Consider the following 21,434-nt stretch of genomic DNA (forward strand, 5'->3'; position numbering starts at 1 on the left):
AACATGTGGCTTTTCCTAGTGAGGAAGTTGCAGTCCAAAGGTCACCCGGTACATTTATCCCTGCCTAGATGCAGAGGAGCTGCCCAGCTGCTAACCCCAATAGGGCCTAGCTAGTGATTTTCACTGTGGTTTTAAATGAAGCCCACAGGGTGATGTCTTGGTCCTGTAGAGGTCAGTGGCACAACTCTCACTGCAGGAGGCCAGGATTTCACCCTTAAATTCAACTGGAAGAAAGATTTATATATGTTTGAGTTCAAAAGAATTTGCAGAACTACACAGGAATAGATTAATTTGAACTTTTAAAAAATGGAGCTACAGTGGAAGAAAAGGAAACAATTGCAGTAATGGTGGCTTGGGATGATAAACAGGAGCATAGAGACGCTGAACACAGCATACCCCAAGCATGTCTGTTCCCCATCTGGGCAAATGCAGTACATAGGAGAGCAGCAGCAACAGAGCAGCTGGACGGAGACCCTGCACTTAATGTGTGCCACTGACATTGCTCCACTCAAGTCAGATGGACCTAAAATATTTTGGCACATGTTCTCACTGGAGAATCTCCCAATACTTGAATTGTTTGCAGACTTGATGTAAGGCACTCCCAGTAACTGAGATGGTAAGATTTGCCTGATGATATCCCTTTAAAACTCCCTACAGCCTTGACAAACAAGTCTGTACCCAGGCTGGTGGTATTCTATGCTTCTCACCCTGCAATAGCTGCACATGAGATCTGACCTGCTTACAGATTCCCAGCAAATGTCTGCAACTACTTGCCCTGCAAATATTTTCTATGGGTGCTGGGGTCAAGCAAAGATCTTTTTGACTTGCATATCTCTAGCACATTTGAACTGACATCATCCAAATCACTAGTGAATTGTTTCTGAAAAATTGACAAATTTTATTCAAATTCTGTTTATTTTAAGTTAATTTGTGTTAAATTGAGATCTAGGCAGGACAGGACGTGACAAACACATCCTGCGGTGTTTCTGGCTTAGAATGAACTAATTGCTGGAAACTTGGCAAGAAAAGTGGTTTTTGGAGTTGGGGGCTTCAGATAAGCTTTAGATGAGTGCTTGAACAGAATTATCTCCTGTGTGGGCCTGATGCAACCTGTACTGAAAAGCCCTCTATGGCAGCAGAGCCCACGCTGTCCCCAGTCCAGGGCTGTATGTGATAAGCACACTTATTCCTCCCCACAACAGTCTCTGGGTGGCCTTGAGCCATCAGCGATAAAAGAGCTCTCAAGTTACAAGTTTGCATGTTGGTAATTAAAAGGCCTCTCGCATGATGAGGAGAAACTGTTTATGTTGAGCAGGCAACACCTTCCCTTAGGGTTATACTTCACCCCATCGATAGCTCATTCACTCACAGCTTATTGGAGCACTGCTCTGCCAAATGAAACAGTTCAGCCCCGAAGTCTTATCTGGAAAAAGCATGATTTAGAGGAGATGACAAGGCCTTTCCCACTCCACCATCAAGCAGCTGCTTGGGGAACGCAACAGCAGACGCACCTACAATCACCGGAGGTTTCTCTAATGAAGGAGACGGAAACTGGAGGGTGCTGCCCATGGGTGCTGCTGGTGGGGCCAGCCCAGAACAATGGGACGTCAGGGATGGAGCAACCGAGACAGCCTGCATGAGCCTTATATGGAGAAACTTCGTGACACTGGAACCATCTCCCCAGAACTAGAGGAAGACTCTTTGGCTCAGGCATTTAAAGCTAGTCTGGGCATGGCACTGGTGAGTAGAGGGAATGCTCCTGCAGTGGCTAAGGAACTACCTGGGCAGCCTGACAAAGCATCTTCCACTGCCTGTGGTGTGAGGGAGACCAAGAATGAACAAAGAAAGGCTTCAAAAATCTTCCTGCTATCACCCATCATGTACTCGATTGTGTGCTGTCACCATGCAAGCTCTGCTAACAACAGTATTAATGAGCAGAATAAGAAACAGATCTCCCTGGCATGTCTGAGTTATCTCCAGCCAATGTGGGTATTGGCATGGACTTAATTAGGAAAACAAAAGCCCCCTGAGGTTCACAGCCAAGCATACACTTGATCAGAAATGTGCCCCTAAATGAGCCTTGGTTTGAAATACTAAATTTTGCCGCCCAGACGCAGCTGGCGCCAAAACAAGGTACCTGCCCTGGAGCGCAGCACAGACCAGAGTGGCTCCGCGCTTCTCTCCCAGGTGGATTTTTCCCCTCTGGAAGATTTTTGTCAAGGTTATTTTATAAACTCCTTTCTATTTATAGTGCAGCTCCTTCAGCTCTAATGAGATAATCTTCTGGCATTTCACCATCACTAATATTTACTTTGATGTTTAAAATAACATGTTCTGAGAGACTGATCTTATTAAAAACCCCTTCAAAATATAATCAGAGCAAAGAAATATATGACTAGTGCAACAGGGCCAAATGCCTGGTGATGCACATGAAGTTAATGGCTTTGCAACTTTTTCAGGTCAGACAGTTTATAATCCTCTGCCCGCATCGCACAGGAGGGAAAGAGGCAGCTCCTGAAGATGGAGAGAGGCAGCAAAAGAGGGAGAGGGAGTGCAATCCACGTCTATTCACAGGAATGAGGACAGCATAGTTCTGCAGCAGTGACTGTAGCTGCTGCTTTCTGTAATTAAGAGTTTCACCCACAGCAGCTCTGCCTAAGAGAAACCTATTTTAAAGCAGCAAACATGCAATCAGATGGCTTAATGCAATAAAAAGTAGAGTGGTGTGGGGAAAGGGGGAGGTGAGAGAGACAGCGCGCGAGAGCAGATGCCTGACTCCTGCCGTCTGCAGACACTTTGAAACACAACCCTGCGTTTTTATGGAAACTCTGAATGTTGGAGAAGGGTGAACATGGTTTTCATTCTCATAAATGTTTTTCCAGCATGCAATACTCTTCGGGCTCATTCCTTCTCCAGGGAGACGGTTCTGATTTCAAAGAACATTCACATTCCCTCTACTCCAGACCACCCCACTTCAACCTCAAAGAGTTTTCTCTGGAAAAAATATTTTAAAGACTGTTTTACCTTTTTCTAGCGTTTTCCCTTCTTTCTTCTTTTTCCCCTTTTAATTCTTTGAGCTTCTTTTGTTTTTCTTTTTTCTTTTTCTTTTTCCCAGCAGCAGCCAAAGGCTTCTCTCTCCTCCTCAGTTCTGCGGGTGTCAGAAAGTTTCCAGGCTGAAGGTTTATGTTGCCTTCCTCAATAACCTTCTTCTGTCAGACCCAGGCAGCGCTGGACCTAGAGACTATGCTAAAAAGTCTCCTTTCAGGAAGTGAGCAGTAATAAGAGAGAGGCTCGGAGGCAGCATGTATAGGGGCTGCTCAAAAAAAAAAAAAAAAAAAAAAAAGAAACTTTGCTCAGGAATTTTGCCAGGATTATCCAAAAAAATCCCAAACCCACAAGGCTGTAAAAGTCCCGCCCTGACTGCTGACATCAGTGCAGAAGGCAGGTCTTGCCTGCAACAGTATAAAACTAATCAGCTAAACCCTCTGCAAAAGAGCAGGCAGCGATCCTCCCAGGCAGACAGAGCTGCTCACAGAGTCCCAAAGGCAATGCGGGCTGGGGCCTTGACGGCTCCCTGGCCAATAAAACATCCCTATAAAAGCAGTAAAGCACAGGGGTCACGCTGACGGCAGCACATAGCAGACAGAACAGATAAAAACAAGCCAGGATTCCCCCCTAACAACAACAACAAAAAAAACTAACACACAAATGAAATTCCCATCCTTCATTATAACTAGCTTTCAAAATGTTTTTAAAAATGCATGTCTGATGAAATTGCCTTAATAACGACAGCTGTGCTCTATAGCATGATTAGGTATTGGCTTTAAATTTAAAAAAGCCATGAAGAATTTGTTAGTGTTTTAAGAAGTCCATTCCCTCCCAAGTTACATCATTTTCGCCCTGTTGGCTCCTGTGAGGCATAATTTCTCTTGTTCTGCTGCCACCGTGGAGTGTCCCACAGAGGACAATACATTTCTAAAGAACAGAATAAACACTGCAAATAAAATAGTGTTTTTTTTTTTTTTTTTTTTTTTTTTTTTTTTTTAGGAAAAAAAGCCCTTTCAGGACACATAAAACAATAACCAATAAACAATAAAGGGCAGGCACTCATTTCTTTCTTCTGTCTGAAGTCTTCTTTGAGATCAGAAAGCAGAATGTGCAAAGCCTTGGCAAAGAGAATTACCTGGCCATTCTGCAAATATAAAAACCAACCCTTCCCAATTGCCCTGCTTCTGTCTGGATAGAGAAGGGCCCTGGGAAGGACATGAGAAAAAGACTGCAGCATCAGACAGCAGAGCCCCAACCTGAGCCCCTCTCTGGGTCAGACAAACCCCAAAACCCTTCCCGGGGAGCCTTTTGGCATGAGAGGATTTGCATGAAAGGCAAGAGGGTGGAAAGGAACAGGGGAAGGTATAAGCCAAGTCTACATCTGTACAGAGCCAAAGCCACAGGATCTGGCCCTAAGGGCAGACCTCTGCAGCCACAGCTTGTGGGGAGGGTGCTGGGTGCCACCCAGGCTGACCCAGGGCAGGCCGGTGAGCACACAGCTGTTAGATGAGAATGGAGGACAGGGAAAGCCACAGAGTCAGACCCAAGGCCTGGCCAGCCCTGTGCCTAATCTGATATTGGTCACAGGATGCTTGAGCAAAAGGATTAAGAAAAAAAAGCAAGAAGCCATCATTCCCTTTTTTTTGCAGTATATCCTCCCATACCCTCTGCTATCAGCAAGCACAGGGCTGAACCAGAGGCAGAGGCTATATCCTCGCATTTCACAGACATAATGCATTTTCTTCTACTGGCTGAAGCCCTCTGAGATCCACTTCTGGGACGGAGCAGCAGCATGATCTGAGCAGGAGATGTCCTGGAGGAGGAGGAAGCTGTGCTCCAGCACCTTCCTTCACTCTCAAGGAGCATGTGACCACAAGCCAGAAGTGTGGCTGCAGGAACTGAAATCCGACGTGTACCTGCCCCTGGATACTGCCTTGGATGGTGGCCACACCAAGCTCCTGTCCCTGCAGCCAGGGCACTGCAAAACAAGAGCAAGGGCCACTCCTCCTCACAGCCGCTCACCCTGGAAGGGCCTGGCTCTCTCTGCTTGAAAACGGAGTTCAAAGGAACTGCAATTGTTGGGCTGGATTTTTGGCCACTTCCCTAGTTGGGTGGAAAGATTGGTTTCCTTCCTTCACAGGCCACGCTAGCCATTGTCTGAGCCCCCACAGCACGTACAAAAAGGAGCAGCTAAACAAAATATTTGGGGTTTAATTGAATGGTGCCGCTTCTGGCCAAGGAAAAACTAATTGCTCAAAGCATGGCCTGGTGCCATTCTAGGGGCTTTCTGTCTGCTGCGGCTCGTCTCCAAATACACTCAGTGTGTAATTAAGAGGGACTGAGGCTGCAAACACCCATCTTCCCTGCTCTGTGTTACCTATCCCCTCTCCCTCTTCCAGGCAGGTGGTCTCCTCACCTGGGCTGCAGTCCCTCTGGGACACTGAACACAGCACTAGAGCCTCCTGGCACACAAACAACCAGATCCCATGTGTATGCCTGGAGCAAAAGCCTCCACAGGACTGTACCTGAAAACAGTACAGCCCTACAGATCTTGTCCTCAGACCAGGCCACGTCAAGTCCTCCACTCAAGAATTAATCTTAACTGAGCTCCAGCTTGGGCCTGCCTCTGGAGGGGTGATGGAGTCACCTCAGAGCTGCACACATCTTCCCAAGCCAAGGCCTCAATCACAAGCACGAAAGCCTAGAAAATGGAGAAGGGTAAAGGGACATGATTTAACAACAGAGGGGACATGAGACCCTGCCTGAAACAAGAGTTTCAGGGGCAACCAACAGCGACTACAATTTGCCTCCAGCATCAAGCAGTGACAAGCAGCCGTTCCCTCCTTCTAGGATGAGGAGTTGAGGTTGCATTTCCAGGAGATGCCTGAAATCCTCTCGCCACAGCTCCCCTGCATCCTCCCTCACCCTGAGGGTGGAGAGGAGCCCTGTGCTCAGCAGAGCTGCAGGACCCTGGCCCCAAGGCTCAGCAGCCCAGGGACACTGCACCCTCGTGTGGCTACATGGAGCAGAGGCTGCACATTCTGATCCTGCAAGGTCCAGACTCAACACCATGCAGGTAGAAACCCCCAAGGGGACGCTGCACCCAACCCAGAAGAAACAAAGAGCAATGACTGCAGACAAACACAGCACATTGCTTCTGGGCAATGCTGGCTGATGCCCAAATGCTTCCAGCACACCCAGCTGCAGCACCAGTTTGCACGACACTGAGGCCAGTGCTCATTTTAAGGCTTGTAAGGCTGCCATTAAAGCACATAAGGGATGATGCTGAGGCCTGATGGGGTCATTTTGTATAACCATTTTGTACATAAAACAAAAATAAAAAACTCTTGCTACGTCTAAACTGCAGGGCCTGGGCAGAGTTCCCAGCTCTGGCTCTACATCAGAGCCTGGCCCCATGTCCATGTTGGGACTAGCTACTTGGCCACAGACTAATCCTTTTTATGTTTGTACAGTACCTAACACAACAATCCTCCATTCGGTCTTTTAGCTACTGCTGTAATAAACAAACTGCTCTGTTTATTTGTAGCCCAAATACTGCAGGTTGAGAACCTACAAGTAAAACCAGCTATAAACAAATGTTTCTGATTTTCCACTAGTGTGGAAACATGCAAACTAATTGCTCAACAGTGAAAAACAGTTTAATTAACCCCAGGTGTTAGATAAAATTGGGTTGGTGTCTCCCAAACTTGTCACTTCAGCTTGAATGAGCCACTGCTAGATTTGAAAGCAAAGCTGAAAAAAAAAAATACCAAAATGATTACACAATGCCTAAAAACTTTGTGAGTGTTCTGGGCAAAGGACAAGTGTGCTAGTGAGCCTTGCTGTGTACTCAGGAGCAAGACCTCTGCTCACATTGCAAAGGTGTGTGTTGGGACACCATATTTTCACACTTTTAAACTGCCTAGGTGACTCATCTTCCATCTCAGGATCTCACTTTGTGCCTGCAACAACCTTTCATATTGATTTCTGAGTCAACATCATGTACAGCCCCATACCAAAAATATAAACAAAGGGCTCCTTGAGGAGATTTGTCCATGAAATGCCACAGTCAAATAATGCAAAATGCAAGGTATCCTTGAGTGTATGTAATCCTACCACAACATCTTTTTTCCCAGCCTTCAACATCAGCAAGCTCTGCCTGCCACAGTTACAGCCCCAATCCTGACTTCTTCTACAATGCAGTCTTCCACCTGCATCACTGAGACATTTGGGGGATTCTCCATCCATGCATCTGTTGGAGAAGCTCTTTGCATTCAAGCACTCAAGTCACAGCTCTGCAGCACTTCTTCCTGGTCACCTGTGATTTGGCGCAAAACTCCAACCCTTAACCCATTTCTCTCAGCCTAATGAGCTGTCAAGTGGTAATGATCTGTTTATCGTGGCTGGTGATGAAACATTATTTCCTCCTGGAAAGGGAGGCATGCCCTTGAGGAACAGCTGAAAGCCCTTCCAAGAAAAAACTACATTTGGTAGGACTGGTGTTGGATGGTTCCCAGCTGTTAGTCTTGTGGCTGTTTTGGCTCTACAAACAGTTAATTGGGAAGCTGAGCAGAAAAAAAAACAGCCTAAGAGAAGCTTCTTAGGTTCCTGAGGCTAGGTCTTGACCATCACACACCATCACTTCAAAGAAGCCCTGAACAGAGGGCCTCTCATCCTGGGCTGGATGTGAACAACTGAGAGAGGCTAAGCTCTCCTGACCACCTTGTGACTTCCAAGGGACATACCATATCATGGTATGGCAGAGACGGGCTTGTGCAAAAGGGCTCACTTCCTAAGGAACATCTGTTCAACAGGCAAGCAGAAAGCTGTACTGCCAAGGTAACGTCTTCGCTCAACACATCTGAACAAAACCTGATCTTCACCACCTTCCTCTGATCTGTGTTCTCCCACAGAAGACCTGGCACTGAGAAGGTCTCTTAGCTCTTTCACTCTTCGAGGTTACACAGCTTTTATTTTCTCTTCTTTCCTTTCCTGTGCAACAAGGAAATAGGTCACATTTCAAAGAAACCAGTTAACGGAGGTTAGCAAATGCCAGACAGCTCACTGGATGGTGTGGCCTGTTCCTCTCCTATCTCCCAAAATCAAGACATTTCTCACTTGCCAGAGAACGTTTTTCCCCTCCTTTCCTTTCTCTCTTCAAAATTGCCGCAACGAAGCCCTGACAAGACGTTTTGCCCATCTATAAACCAGGTAAGACGTACTTTTCTGCTGTTAGTATCTTCGGTAGCTGTTGCGCGACATGGCTGCTTTGTTCCTTGCCGCGCACCCCTTAGCAGCGGGAGGGGAGATCCCCTGAAATGCTGGTGTTGATAGGCCCAGCTTAATTCACTGTGAAACTGCTCTACGTCTTTCTACTGACTGCTCCAACAGCATAGGAAAAGATCGGTGTGATGTTAGGGGGCATTGTTCTCTTTTTGGAGTTGGGGCATTTAAATCATAATATAAAATAATAGCTTACAGGCAGATAGTTGGGGTCAACAATTCTTTCTTTTATCTCTGGACACAATGTCAGAATTTGTCTTATCTGGAATCTTCTTGTTAAACTGACTGTGAGCCTAAGTGGCAACGTGGGAAGACTTAGGGTCTTTGGAACCCACTGAATAATGCTCCACGTAGGAGGATCCTCGAGGAGGGCTTCAGAGATTTCCTACCGACAAATACAAGAGCAAATATACTCAAAAAAAAAAAAAAAAAGAGGCTTCTGCCAAATTCACATTTGCTTCTCTTAATTTCTTTGCCATTTCATCTGTTATTGCTCTGCATTTTTATTTGAAAACAGGCACAATTCCAAGTCCCATCAGTTCAAGCACAGTTCATGGTGTGATGGAATAAACTAGAACAAAGGAAAGTTGAGGTTAAGCCTCAGAAAACATTTCCTAATAGGCAGATCTATGGAATACACGCTGCAGGGATGTGAGGGAAACCCATCACGTGGGCAGAACTGTAGAGGTGACTGCAGAAGAGAAGGGATCAGGGTCCCTCACTGGCAGTGGGATGAACAAACAGAACTATGCGGTTCTGCTTTCTGATATATTTATAGCTTTTGTATTTGCAACCTTTCATTACCATTTTTCTCCTTGAGCAGAAGAAGGGGCCCAAGTCCTAGTAGAGGTTGCTGATGCTCCCAGGAATACTTCTTAAACATGGATGATACCATAGCAGTATTAGAAGACATACAAATAAATGCATGTGGGTTTTAATGACATTAAAAAAAAAAAAAAAGGTTCAGATTGAAACCTTAATCAGAAAGAGGGTTTCTTGAGAACTCTCAGATAACAGGGATTATGCTGCAGTCCTTGTACTGCCCTCTAAAGCACGAGATTTCACATGGAGCAGACAACCTTGGAAACACAAGGCTTTGTACATGACTTAAGTCCACTGAAACAGCTAAAGAAAGCTTGGCTTGAGCGGTTAAAGCATTAGAGGTCAGAAGGGGCAACAGATATGTTAGTTGTGCCAAGCTTTGATTCCAGAAACCCTTAGCAGGTGGGACCACCAGCACAAAAGCAGAGATGCCAAGGGCAAAGGACACGAATGAGATGAATTTTATCCACCCCTGTCTCTGTGGATCTGACAGGACTAGGTACAGAAAAATGTGAAACCCCTGTTAGTAGGGCAATGCAGAAAATGACTATTTCCCACCCTCCAGAGAAGTATACTACAATTTAAAGCTTTGCATCCTTTTTTTAGCACATGTTTTCCCAGGAATCACTGCTAACTCATGTGGTAGCATTAGATGGGCTTTATCAAACATACTAGGTTCAGAATTAAAATACCTTTTATTCCTTTCCTTACCAGGAGTGCAAGAACAGGTATTTTTAAGTGATTTTAACCAGAGTGATGATAACTTATGTTCATAATATCCCCAGAGGTGTCAGGAAAGGCCTTGCTGGGTCTAGCATTGAATGGTCAAGGAAAGGCTAGAAAGAGCTCAAAACAGACAACAGATACCGGGGCTATGGAGAACATGGGCAGCTTTATGCAAACTCCATACAGAGCCAGCATGCAGAAAGCTGTAGCCACTCTAAGGGAGGTAGGCAGGATAAAGCATAAACCATGGCTTTATGATAACTCTACTTCCTATTCCCGTTCAAGTGACTAGAACAAAAAGCCCTTGCCATTATTAAAGTAAATGAAAAGCCCTGTGCGGGCCCAGTCCAATACTTCTGTGCCTCAGCTCTATACTTGGAAAACAGAGATAACAAGCTGCCTGTTAGTAGTGCATTTCAACACTCAGAACAGACCTTTTCACATAGGAAATGCCTGATTGTGAACGTAAACTTCCATTACCGCTTGCAGGTCACACGCTTTGCTCAAATGTATGCTGGTCATGTGCAAACACATACCTACGCTTCAGAGCTGATATGCTCTTGTAAAAACAGCTGAACTAGTGAAGTCCAAGTCCAACTTCCCCCTGCCTCCAGAAGTATTCATTTTTCTTTTCAAAATTTCTTCAGAAATGTCTTCTTATCACCTTGTAGCCCTGTGCAGTCTGAACTGTTTAATCCTCTTAAAATATAGTAAAGGAATGGTCTTGCTCTACTCTGAAATAGTGTTCAGAGACATCCTGAACGGTGCTAAAGCAAAATTTGCCCTCCTGCTTTGATGAAGATGTAGTGAGGCCTAGCAGCTCACCCCCAGGATAATATTTTAAACATGATGCTCACTATGGCTTTGGAAGATGAGCTGGATCTTGCAGAATTCCTCTCATGCTGGCAGTTTGGGTTTTGAGCTCAGATTCATCTTTTGCCCTTCAAAACTCAGAAACACTGCTCAGTTAACCTTTGCTGTTGAGTTGGAGGTGACTGTTAGGCTCTGAGCTGTCATTTTACTTTATCGGTCAAGCAGTGGAACAAGATGCCCTGTGGTGGAAGTAGTGGAGTCCCTATTCCTGGAGGTATTTAACAGATTTGTGGATGTGGCAGAGGAACATGATTTAGTGATGGGACTCAGTAGGTCAAGACAATGGTTGGACTGGATGATCCTGAAGATATTTTCCAACCTATATGATTCTGCAATTTGCCCAGTTTACAACCTTAAGCCAGGACCTGCCCGTGCAGTACCCCTGTCTCAAGTCGGACAAAGCACAGTTTGCCTGTGGTCTGGCCCTTTTCTACAGATTTGCTAAGGTGTACCATATGGTGTTAAATCTGCCCTTGGCAATACAAAAATCATCTCCCACTTCCCTGTGGCTACTTTAGTGAGCAGCAAATGCCAACGTGTAAGTGCTGGGGCCTTAAATTCAACACCTAACAGAGCACTTTCAAAAGGTCTTGGAAAAGCATGGCCCCAAACTGCTTCTGACTACTGACTGCCAATCCTCTCCCAATTCATACCTGGGCAGCTTTGCCCAAGACCTCGTTTCATAAGCCACAAGACCGAAGCCTCTTAAGACAGCCTGCATAACAGCCTTTGTCTTCCAACAGGACTGGGGTGCCTGAATTTCTGTAATTCTGCTGATCAATGCCCACCTGTGCTATGGTGCATTCACAGCTGACTTGAGCACTGGAAGCCCCAGACTGTAGTCATCCATAGTGTGATCCTACTGCAGTTAATCCAATTTCTGGTGACTAAGCTTCTCCAAAGATCATTGCCCCAAACAAAATGATTGTGCCCTGCTACAAGCACATGAAGCTCTCAGCCCCTTTGGGGACAGCAAGTATTAAAGGCAGCCACAGCTAAGCACTGCTCTGTGCCCATGGCTGGACCCTGCATGAGGTGAGCCATCAATTCACCCAGGATCTGCAGCAGAATCTCTGGAACCCAGGGATCCTTTGCAGCTATGCTGTTCTTTGGCACTACTCCCAGGCATGCATAAAAACATCTGCACAGGACTGAAGAGCTAGTCTGGACCTGAAGGGACGACAGGAGGCTTATGAATCTCTTGCAGCTGATGACAGAATTAGTTTAGCAGGGACAGTTGCACACAAGCCACACAGCATGAATGCAGCAGAAGTTGAATCTTTTAGGCAGGGCCTGTTGCTTGTACCTTGGCACATAGGACATACGTAGCTCTTTATTCTGAAGGATCCTAAAGTACACCAGAAAGCAATCACTTCATCTTCTTGGTGACACTGAGGGGAAAACACAATTCAGTTGTTAAGGTGAGTTAATGACTCAAGCAGATTTAGGGAGCCTGGAACAGTAAATGGGGTAAGAAGCTTCAGATAATGCTGTATTTTTCTGTAAATTCCACAGGATCTTAAAGCATCACAAGAAATTTCTTTTCTGAACCTCATTGGGCAAAATAAAGCATGCATAAAGATAATGAACTGACTGTATTTTTCCAAGACCCATCCTTGTTCATCTAGATATAGTGTGCTTACTGTGGTAGGCAGCATAACATAACAGCAAGTGTGTGACTTGGCAGAAGTGCAGTCCAGGGCATTACTGTGGTATGAGCTCTTCTGCCTGCCTTGTATTCATCAGCAGGAGAGGAATCATAAATTTCATCCCTTATCTGCCCAGAAAAATAAAACTGAAAGATGGCATGTGGATGCAGAGCACATTCAGGATCCAACGAAGGCATGTTTTCAAGGCCCGAAGTGTGTACTGTTCTTGGCAAAACCTGGGGTAAAGCCTGTGAATGGGCAGGTAAGATCCTGGCTGTTAGGGGAATTTCTTACTACCTGCCAGACTTTCCAGCAGAGTACTGATGCATAGCAAGGTTACAAAGGAGATGAGGAATTTTAAAGTTTTCTTGCACGCAAACTGAGAAAATTATATACTGCAAGAGTTAAACACCAAAGCAGAATATTGTGCCTTCTATTTCATCCACAGCAAGCTTTGGCAGGGCTGCTCGGTATTCCACCAGCACTGCAGCAGGATTTGAGGATTTGTCCTATTTATTTGATAAAAGTCACTCTTCCACAGCACTGCTCTGATAGCTGCTGCTGCCACCTATTAATAACAAATGGACAGAAAAGTAAATGAAAGAGACAAATCTCAAGAGATAGACCCATCACCTACCAGTCATTGACTCAAATTCAAACTAGCATTCCAGAGGAAGTACTTCTGCATCTGAGATGCCCAACACAACCAACTTGTGCCCAGATTTTCTCTTCTTTGAGTTTTTGGCCAATAAGAAAATAACACTTCAAGGATTTAGCCAGATGAGTGTTATAATCAGTTATGTATTTGTGCTTCTGAAAAGCTTCTAAATAACTGTCAGTACAGTCCATTATGTAAACCGTTATGGACAGGTTGGGTCAATTAAGAACAGATTAGTCAGTTTTTCCTTGCTCACGGGCTATCCTCTTCCTACCTGCCGCTTCACCTCATCAGAAAACTCCCAGTGCACATCTCTGGAGCAGAACCATACCTAAAAAATTGTTGACATCTGCAAGGCAGATGGAAAATAGAAAGATATTTTGAGTAAAAATCATGACCCTCTTCCCCTTAGATGTTTGCACGGATCCTGAAGATTATAGGTGCAGATGTACACATATGGCTTGCCCCTCTTCTCTTATCTGATGAGATTACAATCTGTCATGCACAGAGCTAGAAGGCAGAGGTGAAAGTACGCCCCACAGCTATTACTTAACAACTACAGCCTTATTAAATTAATACAGCCCTAGGGAGCAGTGTGAGACTATTCCACTCTAGGACAATGCAAGAATCTCTCTCCCTAGTCCTGCATCAGATGTTTAAGGTCCTACAGCCATCATCATGTCAAGTTAAAAAGGACAGACGGATGTCGGCAAGGGTCCTGCTGCAGCCGGAAGCGGTACAGACAGGCACAGCAGACTCCACTACAGTGCTGAGCTGTGAAAGGAGCCAGCAAATACTGCCCCAAGGAACATTTGGATGGAGGAACATACAAGAGCCTAGAGGAATGACCTATAGTCACAGGGAAATGGGGAGATAGGTGCCAGAGGTACAGGCCGAACTTTCCAGGGTGTTCAGCTCTCCGAAGTCACGCTACAAGGGCAGGCTTAAACAGCACTAGGTTGTTCTGAGAACTCAGCTGGACCCATGCAGGGCACGACATGCCCTGTACAGCTGCCAGCATCCTGGCTCGCCTGGGACCTGGGTAGGGTTTGCACTCTTTCTTCTGGGACTGCCAAAGAAAAGCATCTTTGCAACTAATTGTTGCTGCCGTGACCCACCCACTATGAAACAGGCTGTGAGACCAGCAACAATTCTGCCAGCAGTGCCCCAACAGCTGTTAGACAGGAACATCCAGCCTGTCCCACCACAGCTGGATGCAATCCAGCAACCTGAAGAGCTCTGCAGCACAAATCCTTGTCCTTGGACCATAATGTTCTCCTTGGAGAAACTGTTTTGATGGGTTATTAGCACCCCACAGCAGAAGTAACTGGCATGTTCTGCTGACAAGGGGAGGTTGCAGGAGAGTGAAGCAGAAGCTGAGCGATCAAAAGGTTTTCTAGAAGATAGTGTTAACCCTCTGCTGCTCATTCCAGGGTCTTATGTTCATGGACAAGAGAATGGTGTTTGTACGTTTAACTACAAAGGTTCAAAGTTAGCTTGCCTGGTGGAAAAGTTATGGGAAATGGTGCATTTTGCCCATGGTAAGAAGCAGGGACTAAGCACAGGTAGATATTAATATAACCTCTGATCGATAGCACAGAAAGAACAAAAGCTAAGAACTTATGAGACCATGGAGAAAGAGCTATTTTTTCACCTCAGTAGCCATATAGCTGATCAGTTAGCCACATTAAAAAAAAGTGCAGGAGAACAGTAAATATTGCCCGTATAATAGTCTAGTGAGCAAGCAGAAGACTTCATTCTTACTTCAGACACTGATGTTCAACGGAAGACCAAAAACATCAACAGTGGAAGCAAAATGTTTCTGCATTCAGTGTTTCTGTATTCCATGGAGCCTTGGCTGAACTAGAAATTGCATTGGCCAGAGAAAGGAATTGAAAGTGCAATTTTCCCTGAATGGAACTCAGAATTGCAGAAGTTAGATATGGGAAAGTCCTATTAGCTCATCCCAGTTTCTTCCTTCCTGTACATGATTGTTCCCTACAGTAGTGATCCAGTGTTAAGTGACTAGGAATGGGACTTCCACTATTCTCCGTGGAGACACTGTTCCACATCCTGATGGATCTTATTAGGAAATGTTTCTCATGAATCCGTGGAAAATCTGGCTATCTTCTCCTTTATCCCCATATCTTACCAATTCCTAAGAGGTGTTCTCATTAGCACATCAGTCAAGCCCTTCAATTATTGCTCCATCCCAAACTTGGAATGTTTGCAACACTTCCAGTATCAAAACACCTACTGAACTAAGTAACCTCAGTGGTGTCAAGGTACCAGGATCATGTTCACTACTGGTACTGAATCACGTGGGTGGGTTTGGGGTTTTTGTTTGGTTTTGCTAGTTTTTTTTTTTTTTTTTTTTTAAAGCTACAGTAACTTTGTTCTGATCTGTTCCATGTAAACAAAACTCATCTTTTTATATCTGAGAAGCAGTGAGCGCACTCAGTGCTCTGCCAGCCTCTTCCCCACCAGCTACTCTACTTACAGTAATATTTTGTTCATAAAATCAAGCACTAGGGCTGCAGTTCCAGTGGCAAATACCAGCTGCCCAACACACTCATTTGGTCATGTCTGGATCTGCTGCTAGCCCCCTTTGCTTGGGCATTCAAAATGAGATTGAGAAATCTCACTGACTCATGGCCATTTGAAAGCCCATGGCACTTACTGCAAGCACAGAGAATTTGCTTTGGTGTCTAAGCCAAGTTCTGAGTTTAACATTTATGCTCTGCCTGCCTAAATCCCCTCTAGCAGAGCTATGTAAGGTTTAAACCTTTAACCTTTAAAGGTTTCCCATTTTAACATACCATTGTGTCAGCACTGAAGAGCAGAGTTACAGGGCAGCTTGAGCACACTGAAGCCTTCCTCCTAGCTAATGTTGAGGGCACCAACACACACTACTGATACAGCACCACTACAACCTGCTCACTACCCTGCTCTCCTTTCTTCTGCCTCCCCTCCTGACCGGGACTTCAGGCTCTAGTTATGGCTTCAGAGCAGGACTATAGAAGTATGATTCTGAAGTGCCTCATATGCATAGAGATCCTGTCCAAAGTAAGAATACCTTAAAAATATAGCTTGTATTATAGACCAAGGAGAAGCCAGGCAGTTTTGGATGGACCAGCGCAAAACAGAAGACCAACAGATGTCTGATAATATCTACAATGTTAAATAGTTCCATTACGAAAGCAGAGGCAAGCGGATGATCAGTATAGAGAGGACACAGTAACTGTTGCTTCTCAAAAAGCAAAGGCAACAAGATTAAAGAACTGAAACCAGGTCAGCAGATCAGCCTTAGCCTGCATACATGCCCAGCGCAATGCACTTTCACTGAATCAACAGGTTTTAACCCATTTGAGAAAAATCTCTAGCTGGAGGCTGGCCAGCAGGTGGGTGAGCCCACCCTCCCATGTTATTCCCAGACAGCCTGCCTCCCTCCCCAGGATAACTGATAATCCAGTACCCTACCAAGTAGGGCACAAAGTCGACACCCATCAGGAAGGGATTGCAGCCTAGTGGCTGCAGAGCCCTGAACACCAGGAGTAAAGGAACAAGACTCTGGAGCTCTTCACCTGACCTGACAGTAACTGCACACACAACTCCTCTCTCCTCAGTTTGCCTGTCTCTTCTCCATCTTTTCTGCCCTGAAAAACTCAGGAGGTAACAGCTGCACATTCATATGCAACACAGACAGCAGTTGTGATCTTCCAAGGAATCTGTAGGTACTGCAAAAAAAGAAAAAAAAAAAAAAAAAAAAAAAAAAAAAGCTCCTAAACTAAGCTCAACTATAATACTTACCTTACTTATCTTTAAATGACAAACCCAAAGCATTAATGCAGATGGTTTTTATGTAGAAAAAGACACCAGGCTCCACACCGGGTCCTTTTGCAGTAGGAAATGGAGTTATCAGACACTTCACTGCTGGGAGCCATGAGACGGGCAGAGGTGAGGGCACATTGTTCAGAGCAGCACTGAACCTGCTCAGCAGGTTCCAGTCTTTCCAGAAAAGGTACCTGCTCAGAACCATCAGAAGGACCCAAGCCAGTGCAGAACATGAAAAACGTTTCCAAAAATATCCATCATGGCCAGCGCCCTCACAATTCTGCAGCTTAAAGCCTTGTCACACTTGTAACGTCACCTTTACTGCACCCTGCTAAGGGCTATGCCACCAGCAGTAGTGCCAAGACTTAAGCCACAGGTTAGTTACAAATTGCTTATGTAAATCTCATTTAACCTTTCTTCAGCCTGCTGCTCCCCACATGCTCTGTACTGGAAAACTCTAGGACCACAATGCTGCAATAAGCTTTTACCTCAGCAAAAACCTTTTGAATTAATGCAGTGAGGCCAGGTAGAACGAAGCAACATAACAGCTCTCAACATATGCGTGTTTTATTGCATTACTGCAGTTTGCTTTTACTGGCTCCATGAAAGCATCTGCTATACCAAAAACTGGAGAATCCTGCTGGAGTACCAGCTCCTCTCTCCAGTTTGTCGTCAACCTCAGCTCCACCTAGGTGGCAGGTAAACGTAGGGACAAGTTCTGTGCTCACTCATCCTTAGGACGCCTTGACATCATTGGTTTAGACATGATGACCCATAGCTGAGTTACCAGACCACAAAAGCACTCAGGAATACCAGGCAGTGAACAATGTACTGTGTTTAGCTATGTTAGACCCTAATTATAAGCTGTTCAGGATGAGTGGGTCCAGGGCCAGAAGTGTTTTCAGTGGCTCTACAAAGGATCAGCAGGGTGTTTTCACAGCCTTCCAAACTCAATCCACACGCAACAGCTGAGGACATACTGCCTTAGGACAGAGTTACTTTGCTTTACCCTATCACACAGCAGTGTCAGCCCTGCCCATGAGCCCATCACCCCTCCTATTCCACAGCTGCCCCAAGAGAAGCTGCCCACATTTGGATTATGAGAGGATGCTATTACAAACCAATAGCAGGTCCAAGGGTAGCTGTGGGGGACCAGAACTCATGTTTCTGTTCCTGCACATCCCAGACACCTTAGGGTACTGCAAAGCTCTCTTCTTTGCTATATAGGATACAGTGGCCAGGTTACTTGGGCCTGTCCACATCACTGCATTTTCCCCAAATAAAATCAGCTTGAGTTTAAACAAACTGTCACATTCAGTTAAGTTTTCTGCGCCTTTTCTTATATGTAGCATTTCTAAAAACATGGTTCTGGACCATGGATTTATCTGGGTTTTCCAGGCTCCTACCTACAAATAAACTCAGAAATCTTTTCACCGAAAAGAAGCATTTTATGAAGAACCAATGCCCTTTTCTTTAGGGAAAGAGCCAAGTATTTAGCCAAAACACTGCTATAGTTAGTTACAGAACTAATTATTAAGTCCTGTAGCCAGTAATCAACCAATGTAAAGAAGATTAAGAACAGCCACTTGTATTGCACTGAGCTGTCATCCTTGGACACTGAGGAGCACACCAAGATCTACATGCTTGGCTGTCTTTCCATCTGTACTCCCCAAGTAAAGCACAACCAGATAAAAAGATTTTAGAGAGAGTCAGGTGCACTTTGTTAGAAAGAACATGTGACACAACAGACCTGACCACATGTAAATAGGAAACATGCTAATGTATACAATTTTCTTGTGTAAACCAAATGTAGGAAAGCCACCTGCATGTGTCCATTAGAAACCTACTGGTACTTCCTACTGCAATACTCAGAATATCCCAAATTGGAAGGAACCCACAAGGCTCATTAAGTCCAACTCCTGGCTCCATGCCAGACCATCCTGAAATCAGACCATGCCTGATTTCACTGCCGAAATACTTATGGAACTCCAGCAGGCTTGGTGCTGTGACCACTGCCCTGAGGAACCTGTTCCAGTGCCCAACCACTCTCTTGGTGGAAGAACCTTTTAGTAATATCCAACCTGACCCTCCCCCACACACACCCTGTCACCATTCTTTCAGGTCCTGTCGCTGTCCCCAAAGAACAGAGCTCAACACCTGCCCCTCCGCTCTCCTTGTGAGGAAGCTGCAGGCTGCCGTGAGGCCTCCCCTCAGCCTCCTCTTTCCTGGGCTAAACAAACCAAGGGACCTCAGCCACCACTCACACATCTTTCCCTCCAGACCCTTCACCATTTTCATAGCCCTCCTTGAGAGGTTCTCTGGTAGCTTTATGACCTTGTTATACTGTGGTGCCCAAGCCTGCATGTGGTGCTCAAGGTGAGGCCACAGCACGCAGAGCAGAGCTGGACGATCCTTTCCCTTGTCCAGCTGGCAATACCGGGCCCGAGGCACCTCAGGACACAGTTGGCCCTGTTGGCTGCCAGGGCCTGCTGCTGACTGGTTCAGCTTGCTTTCAGCCAGAACCCCCAGAGCCCTTTCTGGGGGGCTGCTCTGCAGCCTCTCATCCCCCAATCTGTACATACAGCTAGGGTTATTCCATCCCAAGTGCAGAATCCAGCACTTGTTGAGCTTCATGCTGTTGTTGATAGCCCAGCCCTCTAGTTTGTCAAGATCTCGTTGTAAGGCATCTCTACCATCAAGGGAATCAGTGTCATCTGCAAACTTACTTAGTGTACATTTGAGTCCTGCATCCAGATCAGTTACAAAAACATCGAAGAGAATTGTCCCTAAAATGGAGCCCTGCAGAAAGAACTCCACTAGTGATTGGCTGCCAGCTTGCTGCAACCCTATTTATGATAGCTATTTGAGTCCAACCCATCAGCCAGTTGTTCACTCACAGCATTTTGTGTTTATCTAGCTGAATGCTGCACATTTTGTCCAGAAGGATACTGTGAGAAACAGAATCAACAGCTTTGCTGAAATTCTGAAAAATTACATCTACTGATTTCCCTTGGTCAACTAGGTGGTAACTTAATTTTATTTCCTTTCATGAGATGACCGTTTTGGCTCAGGGGACCACACTCTGCCTGATTATATTTCTATGGCACTGCAGAAAAACCTGCCCCAGCATCCTGCCGGGAGGCACCAAGCCCTGCCTCCTGTTACCAGAGGCAGCTGCACCGTTGGTTCACAGGCATTAGTGAAAAGCTCAGAGGAAGCAGGCTAACACCAGAAAACTGCTTTCTGGGAACAAGGCAATCCTGGCCATTAAAGCAACAGCTTGAACAAAAGAGGCAGATAGTTATAACCACCAGGGCCCCAGGCAGGTGGCCTTCCCCCTCCCCTGCCCCCTCCTTGTCTCCTGCTCTCAAGGAGAGAAGAGCAAATTGCTTCCGCTCATTAGCATTTGACAAATAACCACAGAAGGAAAACAAGTCCCCAGCAGGATATGAATGAGCTCAGGCCTTTATTGCCACCTGACTGCACCAAACAAGCGTGTCATCAATTTTCCATGCTCTGTTGCACAGTTTCTCCCTTTCTGAGAAGGATGAGCAACCTCACCCACTCAGGCAGGTTACGAGTAGCCAGCTTGAAGCAAAGCAGCAAGAAGCAGCTGGGAGCTGCAACAGGAGCAGAGGTGGCACACAACCACTCCTGCACATTTGGGTGCAGATACAAGCATCAGTCTAGCTCTGAAGGAGGGTCTGCAAGCAGCATGCTCAGACATCAAGCCCTTGAACGCTGCCTGCTTGTGAGAGTAAGTGCTTTAAGAGAGCTGAGGGACTCAAGGCAGCCTGGCTAGTTCTGATCCTGGGTGGAAAGAGGAACAGGAAACCAGCCAGCAGCAGCCCTGCCGCTGGGTAAGCAATGGCTGCTTCATCATACAGGTACTGTAACACCAAGGCACAAGCATTTAAACAGAACTATCACCTGTGTTTATTTTAAATCTTCAATAATACTGTGATGGGGTGGCACTACGTCTCTGGCCAAGAGGTTGGAAGGGGAGATCAGAACCCTTCATCCCCAGTCATGGTACCAGCTTTTTTTCAAAGCTGGTACATCCCTGTCAGGAGCTTTTGCATTAAGTGTATCCCAGCAGTACCAGGCCCCTGCATGAGGCCTTGCAAATAATACTGTGGAATTTAACCAAATACTGTGGAATTTAAGTCCAAAAAGGACTGTGGACCCTCCCTGCAGCCAAATGAATCCCATGTTTCACTTCAAAGGGGCTGAGGTGTATGAAGCATGGCCAGGGATCCACAGGCAGCAAGGGGCAGTTTGCACTTACCTGCTCACTTCAAGGACAGCAAAGGGCAAATCAGGTCATTTGTAGAATTCAGGCCACAGGACTCCAGAGCAGGGAGCTTTTTCTATGGAGTTTCTGTAAATACAACCATTTCAGGTAGGACTGAGTCAGTAATACCCACTGACAAGTACAGAAGATTATTATCTTCAATATAAGCAGAAGACATGCTGTTTATGAGTATGAACAGAAATGGGCTCACAGTTTCATAAACTCCTACTCACACATAGCTCAAGTG

The 21,434-nt window shown here is 45.6% G+C and overlaps 2 protein-coding genes across 6 annotated transcripts in view; one reads left to right on the forward strand and one right to left on the reverse strand.

Annotated features, from left to right (window-relative positions):
* ADAMTS10 (ADAM metallopeptidase with thrombospondin type 1 motif 10) overlaps positions 1 to 21,434 on the reverse strand; it is a 76,800-nt gene that overhangs the window by 54,176 nt on the left and 1,190 nt on the right. Inside the window, exons 2-3 of one of the 5 annotated variants that reach the window (XM_084498608.1) lie at positions 21,182 to 21,274; positions 3,025 to 3,313 (exon numbers count right to left, since the gene is read on the reverse strand). The gene's annotated coding sequence lies outside the window, so the exon portion shown is untranslated. Of the gene's footprint in view, positions 1 to 3,024; positions 3,314 to 3,702; positions 3,880 to 4,183; positions 4,211 to 5,573; positions 5,750 to 21,181; positions 21,275 to 21,434 lie in introns of those variants that run through there. The other 4 variants (XM_084498609.1, XM_084498610.1, XM_084498611.1 and 1 more) reach the window with 4 other exon arrangements.
* ZAP70 (zeta chain of T cell receptor associated protein kinase 70) overlaps positions 7,650 to 21,434 on the forward strand; it is a 28,950-nt gene continuing 15,165 nt past the window's right edge. Inside the window, exons 1-2 of the mRNA XM_084498614.1 lie at positions 7,650 to 7,887; positions 8,053 to 8,259. The gene's annotated coding sequence lies outside the window, so the exon portion shown is untranslated. The remainder of the gene's footprint in view (positions 7,888 to 8,052; positions 8,260 to 21,434) is intronic.

Source organism: Aythya ferina (genome assembly GCF_964211825.1).
Source record: "Aythya ferina genome assembly, chromosome: 26".
Classification (NCBI taxonomy): domain Eukaryota; kingdom Metazoa; phylum Chordata; class Aves; order Anseriformes; family Anatidae; genus Aythya; species Aythya ferina.